Raw genomic sequence first — 8,378 nt, 5'->3', positions numbered from 1 at the left:
GAGGGCGGCCGCACGGACTCTGGTCGCTGGGCCACACAGCCCCGACGGAGAGGAAGGCCGCACGGACTCTGGGTGTTGGGACACACACACTGCGTGGGAGGGCAGCCATTTTGACACTGGGCATTTGGCCAAACTACCCTGAGGCTTAGGGAAGTTATTTGATGTCAGCCATGGGACCTCGCCCCTTCACTCCTCAGACATCGCTCATCTGTCACCATGAGACCCACCCCATGACAGAAGACTTTTGGGGTCAAGATGCAAACAGGAGTCGAAGCAAGGAGTGGCATGTGATCCCTCTAAGAGATCCTCCCACTCCTTTACCAATCTGGGGGTGTTTTATCTCCATCCACCTGCCTCAGGAATGGATTTGAGCAATTGGGGAATGTTCTGGGGCAGAGTGACCCATCCGGAAGTGGGTCACGTGACCCTCCAAGAGCTCCTCCCACTTGGGGTGGCCTCAGCCCCTTAGGACCCACCAGAGAGGGGATTTCACCAAACATTGTGCCCTGGTGGGGTGACCTGCCCACAAGAGGGGTCCATCACCCCTCCATGAAATCCCCGCACCGTCCTCTGCTAATCAGTCAGGGTTTCACACACACGCTTTAGGCCATCCCAGAAGGGAAACGTAACGATCAGAATAGGCAGTGCCCGAAGGTCTAGGCCACAAGCTGCCGATCTCTGGAGCTCCATGTTTGCGAGGCTGGCAGCATCGTCCTGGAAGTCGCAACACAACACTGTGGGGAAGAGCTCGTCTCGTTCCAAGGATGTCTTTTGAAGAAACTGTGGCCTAGACCTTTGGGCTATACCTGTTCTGGATTGGTACGCGTTTCCCTTCTGAGATGGCGTAAAGTGGGAGTGAAACCCTCGCCAACTGCTAGAGGGTGGTGTGGGGACGTTTTAGAGGGACCACGGGATCCTGTTGCGGGCAGGTCACTCCACTGCAGCACTTCCCTTCTTTGGTCAAATCCCCTCTCGGGGTGGTCCTACGGGGCTGACGCCCACTTCAATTGGTAGAGGACACAGGGAGGAGTTCTCAGAGGGGATATACAACCCCCTTCTGCGTGGGTCACCCTGCCCCGCAACCTTCCCTGATTGGTCAAATCCAGTCTCCGGGTGTGTAAAATGCTGGTTGCCCCTGCCAAATTTTCCTAAAAGAAGGGAAGAAAGGCATGTACCTTTTGGGTTATCTGTCAGGTGGCCATCTTGGACTTGGGAAAAGAAGCTGGTGACCTTTAGCCATTTCCTCTATGAGTTTGGGTTGGGGAGCACACTCCCACGCACGGATTGAATCCGCGTAGATAGGGTCTAACATCCAGGCAGAGACGACGCAAAGAGGGCTAAGGAGGGTTTTTAGTTAGGTCTACTTTAAAAAAGGGAAGAAGGACGATCCTGGGAACTACAGGCCAGTCAGCCTCACTTCAGTCCCTGGAAAAATCATGGAGCAGGTCCTCAAAGAATCAATCCTGAAGCACTTGCATGAGAGGAAAGTCATCAGGAACAGTCAGCATGGATTCACCAAGGGAAGGTCATGCCTGACTAATCTAATCACCTTTTATGATGAGATTACTGGTTCTGTGGATGAAGGGAAAGCAGTGGACGTGTTATTCCTCGACTTTAGCAAAGCTTTTGACACGGTCTCCCACAGTATGCTTGTCAGCAAGTTAAAGAAGTATGAGCTGGATGGATGCACTACAAGGTGGGTAGAAAGTTGGCGAGATTGTCAGGCTCAACGGGTAGTGATCAATGGCTCCATGTCTAGTTAGCAGTTGGTATCTAGCGGAGTGCCCCAAGGGTCGGTCCTGGGGCCGGTTTTGTTCAATATCTTCATAAATGATCTGGAGGATGGTGTGGATTGCACCCTCAGCAAATTTGCGGATGATACTAAACTGGGAGGAGTGGTAGATACGCTGGAGGGGAGGGATAGGATACAGAAAGACCTAGACAAATTGGAGGATTGGGCCAAAAGAAATCTGATGAGGTTCAATAAGGATAAGTGCAGGGTCCTGCACTTAGGACGGAAGAACCCAATGCACAGCTACAGACTAGGGACCGAATGGCTAGGCAGCAGTTCTGCGGAAAAGGACCTAGGGGTGACAGTGGACGAGAAGCTGGATATGAGTCAGCAGTGTGCCCTTGTTGCCAAGAAGGCCAATGGCATTTTGGGATGTATAAGTAGGGGCATAGCGAGCAGATCGAGGGACGTGATCGTTCCCCTCTATTCGACATTGGTGAGGCCTCATCTGGAGTACTGTGTCCAGTTTTGGGCCCCACACTTCAAGAAGGATGTGGATAAATTGGAGAGAGTCCAGCGAAGGGCAACAAAAATGATTAGGGGACTGGAACACATGACTTATTGTGGCAGTTCAATGATGAGACAGAACACAGCTTTATGCAAGAAAGCAGGCTGGTCAGCTGAGATGGGCGTTCTGCCCCCCCGCCTTCCACCTTCTCCTTTTATTATATTTCTCCCCCCTAAGCATTACACACTGCTACCGCAAAAAGATACACAAAGGAATGTATGACGTTGATTAATATACTTAGTTGCATCTTTTAGCTACTACAATCCTGGTTCTCAGGCCTTGAGCCCAGGCTAAGAAAGCCTCCCGCAGTTACTGTCCCAACAATCAAGTTTTCATGGTTCATATCTAGCCCTTGTCCTTGGATAGAGCAATGTGTGCATTGCTTCTACAGAACAGTCAAGGTGTGCCCTGCCTGCTTCCAGGTGGAATAGCTAAACATGAACCCTTCATCCCCCCGTTTTTTATTTAATGATAATTGGCCATCTCATTGTAGCCGTCAATTTGTTTTGTCATGCTATTTAACTCCCAGACAGACAAGGACATAACTTGGGGAGCTTTCCAGGGCAAAATTTCACAAAATCTTAACAAGGAAGGAATACATTGTACACAGCAGCAGCAAAAAATAAGCCCAATGATTACAAACACAAAATAACCAAAAAGCTGTTGCAGCCATTCTAGAGAGGGCAGCCAACCTGTAAGCCAATTCCAAAAACCCTCAAACCCCAGATCTTGGCGTATGTGTGTTGTAAGATTGGCCAATTCAGCCAGTCTAGTATCTATGGAGCGACTATTATCAGTTAAATTAAAGCAACACATGTGCTGAAATGTGGAGCAGCCTAGATGGTGTTTCAGGAGCAGAAAATCAATGGCTGCTCTGTTATCCAAAATTGCATCCCTTAATTCGTGTTGTTCTGTGTTAAGTAAGGCAATAGCCTGGGATGTTGTATTAATTGCCTTTGCTGCAAAGCATGCCAGGTTATTTAAAGTTCTGGCTGAATACATAGCAAGCGCGGGGATCCCAACAATAGAGGCCGCTAAAGCAGTATACTCAGCACGACTAAAAAGCTCAACATCTGCAATACAATCATCTAAAAGGGGTACACTTCTTTTACCACGGTTTTGAGCAGCAAAAGGCAATATAAGGGTCATTCTACTAAGACAGCAAAGGGTGCCATCACTTAAATTTGCAGGAATATAATTAAAAGTGCGTGAACCGCAAGTAAAAAACCATCCTGATGGTAGGATGATATGGCCATAATTATATGAAACATTAACAGCATGGGAACAATTTAAAAGGGGTTGAGAAATTTTTCGACAGCCCAAGGGCACCTTTGTACTAGTGCAGTTAACTACACGCGCACAAGTGACATTGTGAGCCCCGGCCGGGTACGGTGTGTGGAGGGATATAGCCGTGCAAGGCAGAGTATAATTGGCTGGGCCCCAATTAGCCATGCTAGAGTACTGGGAGGAAAGATTCGCATAAGCAGAGAACAGTGTCTTATTCTCCATCTCCTCAGGGTGATGACATACTGGAATAAGGCATGTACCTAACAAATCTCCGGCTGTTACAGAATTAGATAGACAAAAGTGGGTAACATTTGCTATTGAAGCCAATCTTTCCCATATGTGATATGTCATTCGGGCTCGTAACGGGGGAAGCGCTTCCGAGCCAACCCCTACAGGAAATAGCAGGCACAAAAGGCACACAATCATCACAGAATTAGCAGTGATTTGGGCGAGAATCGCCACAAACAAAGTCTCAGGAGTCTCTGGCTGTTGATCTGCTGCCAGCCTTCGTTGGGCCGCGGCGACCAATGCTTTTACTGCTCCCCATGTCACGGGCCGGTTTGGGACACTACGCCTCCTCCGTTTCCGTCCTGTCGTTGTCGACTCGGGGGGCAACGCGGTCTCCTCCAAGGTCAGCTGAAACTCTGGTATGGGATTCGACAGCCCCTGGTGCCATGCCATGTTGTTTAAGTGCCGGTCGCACACACCGAGCTGGAACCCACAACGGTCCTGCAGGGAGAGACACAGCAGCATATCCCCGACCCCAAGTGATTAGAGGGACTGGGCCCAACCACTGTGGATCGGGCAGCTGACGGTAAAAGACACGCGGTCTTTCCAGTACCTCAGATTTGTGAAAATGCCGATCCGCAGGGGTCTGCTGATCTGCATTCAGTGTTAAATTATTTAAAGTAAACAAGAGGATATGCATTTGTTGTTGAATTTCTCCTAAGGTTCGGAGACGCAGCTCCCCTTGTTTTAATTGTTTATCGAGCAAGGTTTTGAGTGTGCGATTGGCACGTTCAACAATGGCTTGGCCCGTGGAATTATAAGGGATTCCGTGTTTAAGACGGACGTCCCAGCGGGCACAAAAGGTGGAGAGGGCTGCAGAGCAGTAGGCTGGGGCATTATCTGTTTTAATTTGGCAGGGGCGACCCATAACAGAAAAGCAGGCTAGCAAATGGTGAATAACTTTGTTAGTGGCTTCCCCACGTTGTGGGGTTGCCCAAAGGAAGCCCGAATAAGTATCAACGGAAACATGTAAAAACGAATAGGGGCGGAATTGTGGCACATGAGTAACATCCATTTGCCACAGCTGATTTGCTGCGGTACCTCGGGGGTTAACGGCATAAGAAAAAGTAGGAGCAGCAGCAGCACAGTGGGGGCAGGAACGAACAATGGAACGTGCATGATCAGCAGGAATGTGAAACTGCCGGGCCAAAACAGAGGCAGACTGATGAAAAAAGGCATGGCTTTCAATGGGGTCAGAAAAAAGGGAATTTACCTGACCACGCAACGCGCGATCGGCGCGTGCATTGCCCTCAGTGAGTGGCCCAGGCAGAGGGGTATGACTGCGAATATGAGCAACAAAGTAAGGGAAATGACGAGTGGCAAGAAGATGCTGCAAAGACAAAAACAGGCGAAGGAGGTCTGCATCAACCTGAGGGGTAATGAGGGCAAGGGGTAAATGATCAATTACCTGATAAACATAATGGGTATCCACAATTAAATTAAAGGGACAATCAGCAAAAAGTTGAAAGGCCAAAATAACAGCAGCCAATTCTGAACGCTGTGCAGAACGCTGAGGCAGGGTAAAACGAGAATGCCAACGAGGGGGGTCACCCAACTGATAAGTGACTACACCTCGGTGGGGAGAGCCATCAGTAAAAAGAGTGACAGCAGAAACAATGGGTTGAGAGCGGCTAAGACGATGAACAACTAGGGGCACCTTTTGGGTAATGACCAACTGAGGATCTTTTGGAGGATTGTAAGAAATCTCTCCCACATAATCACAAAGAGCAACCTGCCAGGCCAAGGAGGTGTGGCACAAAGAGTCAAATTCAGTACGGGACAAGGGGAGCACAATGGCAACTAAATCAGTGCCAGTGAGTTGCACTGCACGGTGGCGGGCTTTACGAACAAGATCAGATAGGGCATCTAAATACGGATAAATATTTCGAGGAGGGGTGGATGAAAGGTATAGCCATTCTATAATAGAGACGGCTGTGTCTGTACGGGGTACAAACAGAGCCGCAGTTGGCGTATGAGGGGTGGCAAGAAGAACCAACCGTAAGGGACGGACCTCTGGGAGTCTGTCCACAAACTGCTGACTCAATGCTGCATTGATTTGTCGAATGCAGGCAGTATGCTTTTCAGTGATGGCAATAACTGCACCCGGTGCCCGGGCTCCACGGAGGAGCTCAAACAACGGCTGCAGCATTGAAGTGGGGAGACGAAAGTAGGGCCGAATCCAATTTAAATGACCCAAGATCTATTGCAATTTAACAAGGGTTAGGGGTTGAGGTAGAATTAATTCCGGACGAACCGGAGCAGCATAGGTTTGTAAAACCTTATATCCGCGGTAGTGGTAGGGATAAGAGCGTTGGATTTTTTCTGGTGCCACTAACAGGCCATTTTGGCCGAGAATCTGAGATAAAGATTCAAGCTGTTGTGCCGTGACCCGGGGACCACTTAGCAAAATGTCATCCATGTAATGGTAGACCTTTAGCGAAGGGTACCGGGCACGGAAAGGGGCAAGGGCCCGATCCACAAAAAGCTGACACAAGGTTGGACTATTTTGCATTCCCTGGGGCAAGACCTTCCACTGATACCTTTGAGAGGGTTGCTGATTATTATATTGTGGCACCGTAAATGCAAATTTTTCACGATCTTGAGGGCAAAGGGGGATGGTGAAAAAACAATCTTTTAAATCTAACACACAAAGTTGATCGGTTTGAGGAATTAAATTTGGATTTGGTAAGCCAAATTGCAAGGGGCCCATAGGTTGGATGCGTTTATTTATTTCCCTTAAGTCATGTAACAGCCGCCAAGCACCCGATTTTTTCTTAATAACGAACACCGGGGTGTTCCAGGGACTAGTGGAGCTCTCCAGTCGCTGTGCTTGCAAATGCTGCTGCACAAGCAAATGAAGTGCTTTTAGCTTTTCTAGAGGGAGGGGCCACTGGTCAATCCATACGGGCTCTAAGGATTGCCATACCAAGGGTAATGCGGAGGGCACGGTGGGTGAGGGAGGGTTTTGGGCCATCAGATGTTAATATCGAGGGTGGTGTCTAACTTTGTAAGTAAATCACGGCCCCAAATATTGAGGTGGACAGGGAGCACAAAAGGGCGGATAGTAGCAAGGGTACGGCCTCCCGGTTTAGAGACCGTGACCCAAGACAAACTTTGGCGCCCGGGTTTACTACCCCCGATCCCCCACAATTCTTTAGAAGGAACCGTAGGCCAACTAACCGGCCACTCCAGATCACGAATCACCGTAACGTCAGCTCCAGTGTCCACCAGCCCTGTAAAAGGAACATCATTTAAGAGAAGTGTTAACTGAGGTTTCGAGGGGCGGACTGACATTGTCAGAAGGCAAGGGAGGCGGTGGTAATGAAGACACTGGGGGCAAAGCAGGGAGAGGGGGGGCTGTGGGTACGGGAGAGGGTCTTTCCGAAGCGACACGCTGGGTTGCATCAGTAGAAGGGGGGATAGCTGCAACGGGGATGGCTACAGGAGCCGACGGGCGTGGCGAGAGCACCAGCCTCGTGAAAGAGGGCCTATCCGAGGTGACACGCAGTATCGCGTCACGACAGAGGTGCCAGGCATGTAAAGCCTGCACGGGCGCCCGAGGCTCTTCGTGCAATGTCTGGCCCAATCGCTCCCAGTCCGCTAGCTTAAGGCTTCCGGCTTCAGGATACCACGGGCACTGGGCACGCACCTCCTGTAACAGGAGAGTAAGTGCTCAAGCGGGGCAGTCATGCTGAGCCTTACGCAGCAAATACTGCAGCTCATTGCGGTGTTGCACTTGCAAAGCAGAGAGGGAGCTTCCCATACTTACCACAAGGAAAAATACTCACCGGGATCCACGAAGCGGATGAGTGACGCGTCTGAAACCCTTGCCGGGCGAGGTGAGTGCTGAGGGCCCCACGTTTGGGCGCCAGTTGTGGCAGTTCAATGATGAGACAGAACACAGCTTTATGCAAGCAAGCAGGCTGGTCAGCTGAGATGGGCGTTCTGCCCCCCCGCCTTCCACCTTCTCCTTTTATTATATTTCTCCCCCCTAAGCATTACACACTGCTACCACAAAAAGATACACAAAGGAATGTATGACGTTGATTAATATACTTAGTTGCATCTTTTATATACTACAATCCTGGTTCTCAGGCCTTGAGCCCAGGCTAAGAAAGCCTCCCGCAGTTGCTGTCCTAACAATCAAGTTTTCATGGTTCATATCTAGCCCTTGTCCTTGGATAGAGCAATGTGTGCATTGCTTCTACAGAACAGTCAAGGTGTGCCCTGCCTGCTTCCAGGTGGAATAGCTAAACATGAACCCTTCAGGCACCTTAATGCTAAATGGGCCCACCCAGGTACTGGAGACCCTGGGTTGGGAAGACTCGGGTGATAATTAATTGGGTAACATTGTTATTCTCTCTATTGGTATTTCCAAACTGTGCATATCAGGAGCATAACTCCTTTGTTTTGCTTGCGCACCATGTTGCTAATTTAACAAACCAGACTGATTGCTGGGTATGTGCTCCGACTCCACTGTCCCCCAAAACGGGAATGCCCCTT

The 8,378-nt window shown here is 49.7% G+C and overlaps 1 long non-coding RNA gene across 1 annotated transcript; it reads right to left on the bottom strand.

Moving 5' to 3' along the window:
• Positions 1-3,937: 3,937 nt before the first annotated feature.
• Positions 3,938-8,138, bottom strand: LOC142070353 (uncharacterized). The gene is made up of 3 exons (XR_012666307.1): positions 7,664-8,138; positions 7,056-7,108; positions 3,938-4,316 (listed from the first exon to the last, which is right to left on the bottom strand). It is a non-coding gene; the product is annotated as an uncharacterized LOC142070353 (long non-coding RNA).
• Between the last annotated feature and the right edge of the window lie 240 nt (positions 8,139-8,378).

Source organism: Caretta caretta, chromosome 28 (genome assembly GCF_965140235.1).
Source record: "Caretta caretta isolate rCarCar2 chromosome 28, rCarCar1.hap1, whole genome shotgun sequence".
Classification (NCBI taxonomy): domain Eukaryota; kingdom Metazoa; phylum Chordata; order Testudines; family Cheloniidae; genus Caretta; species Caretta caretta.
This window is presented reverse-complemented; position numbering and strand designations above follow the sequence as displayed.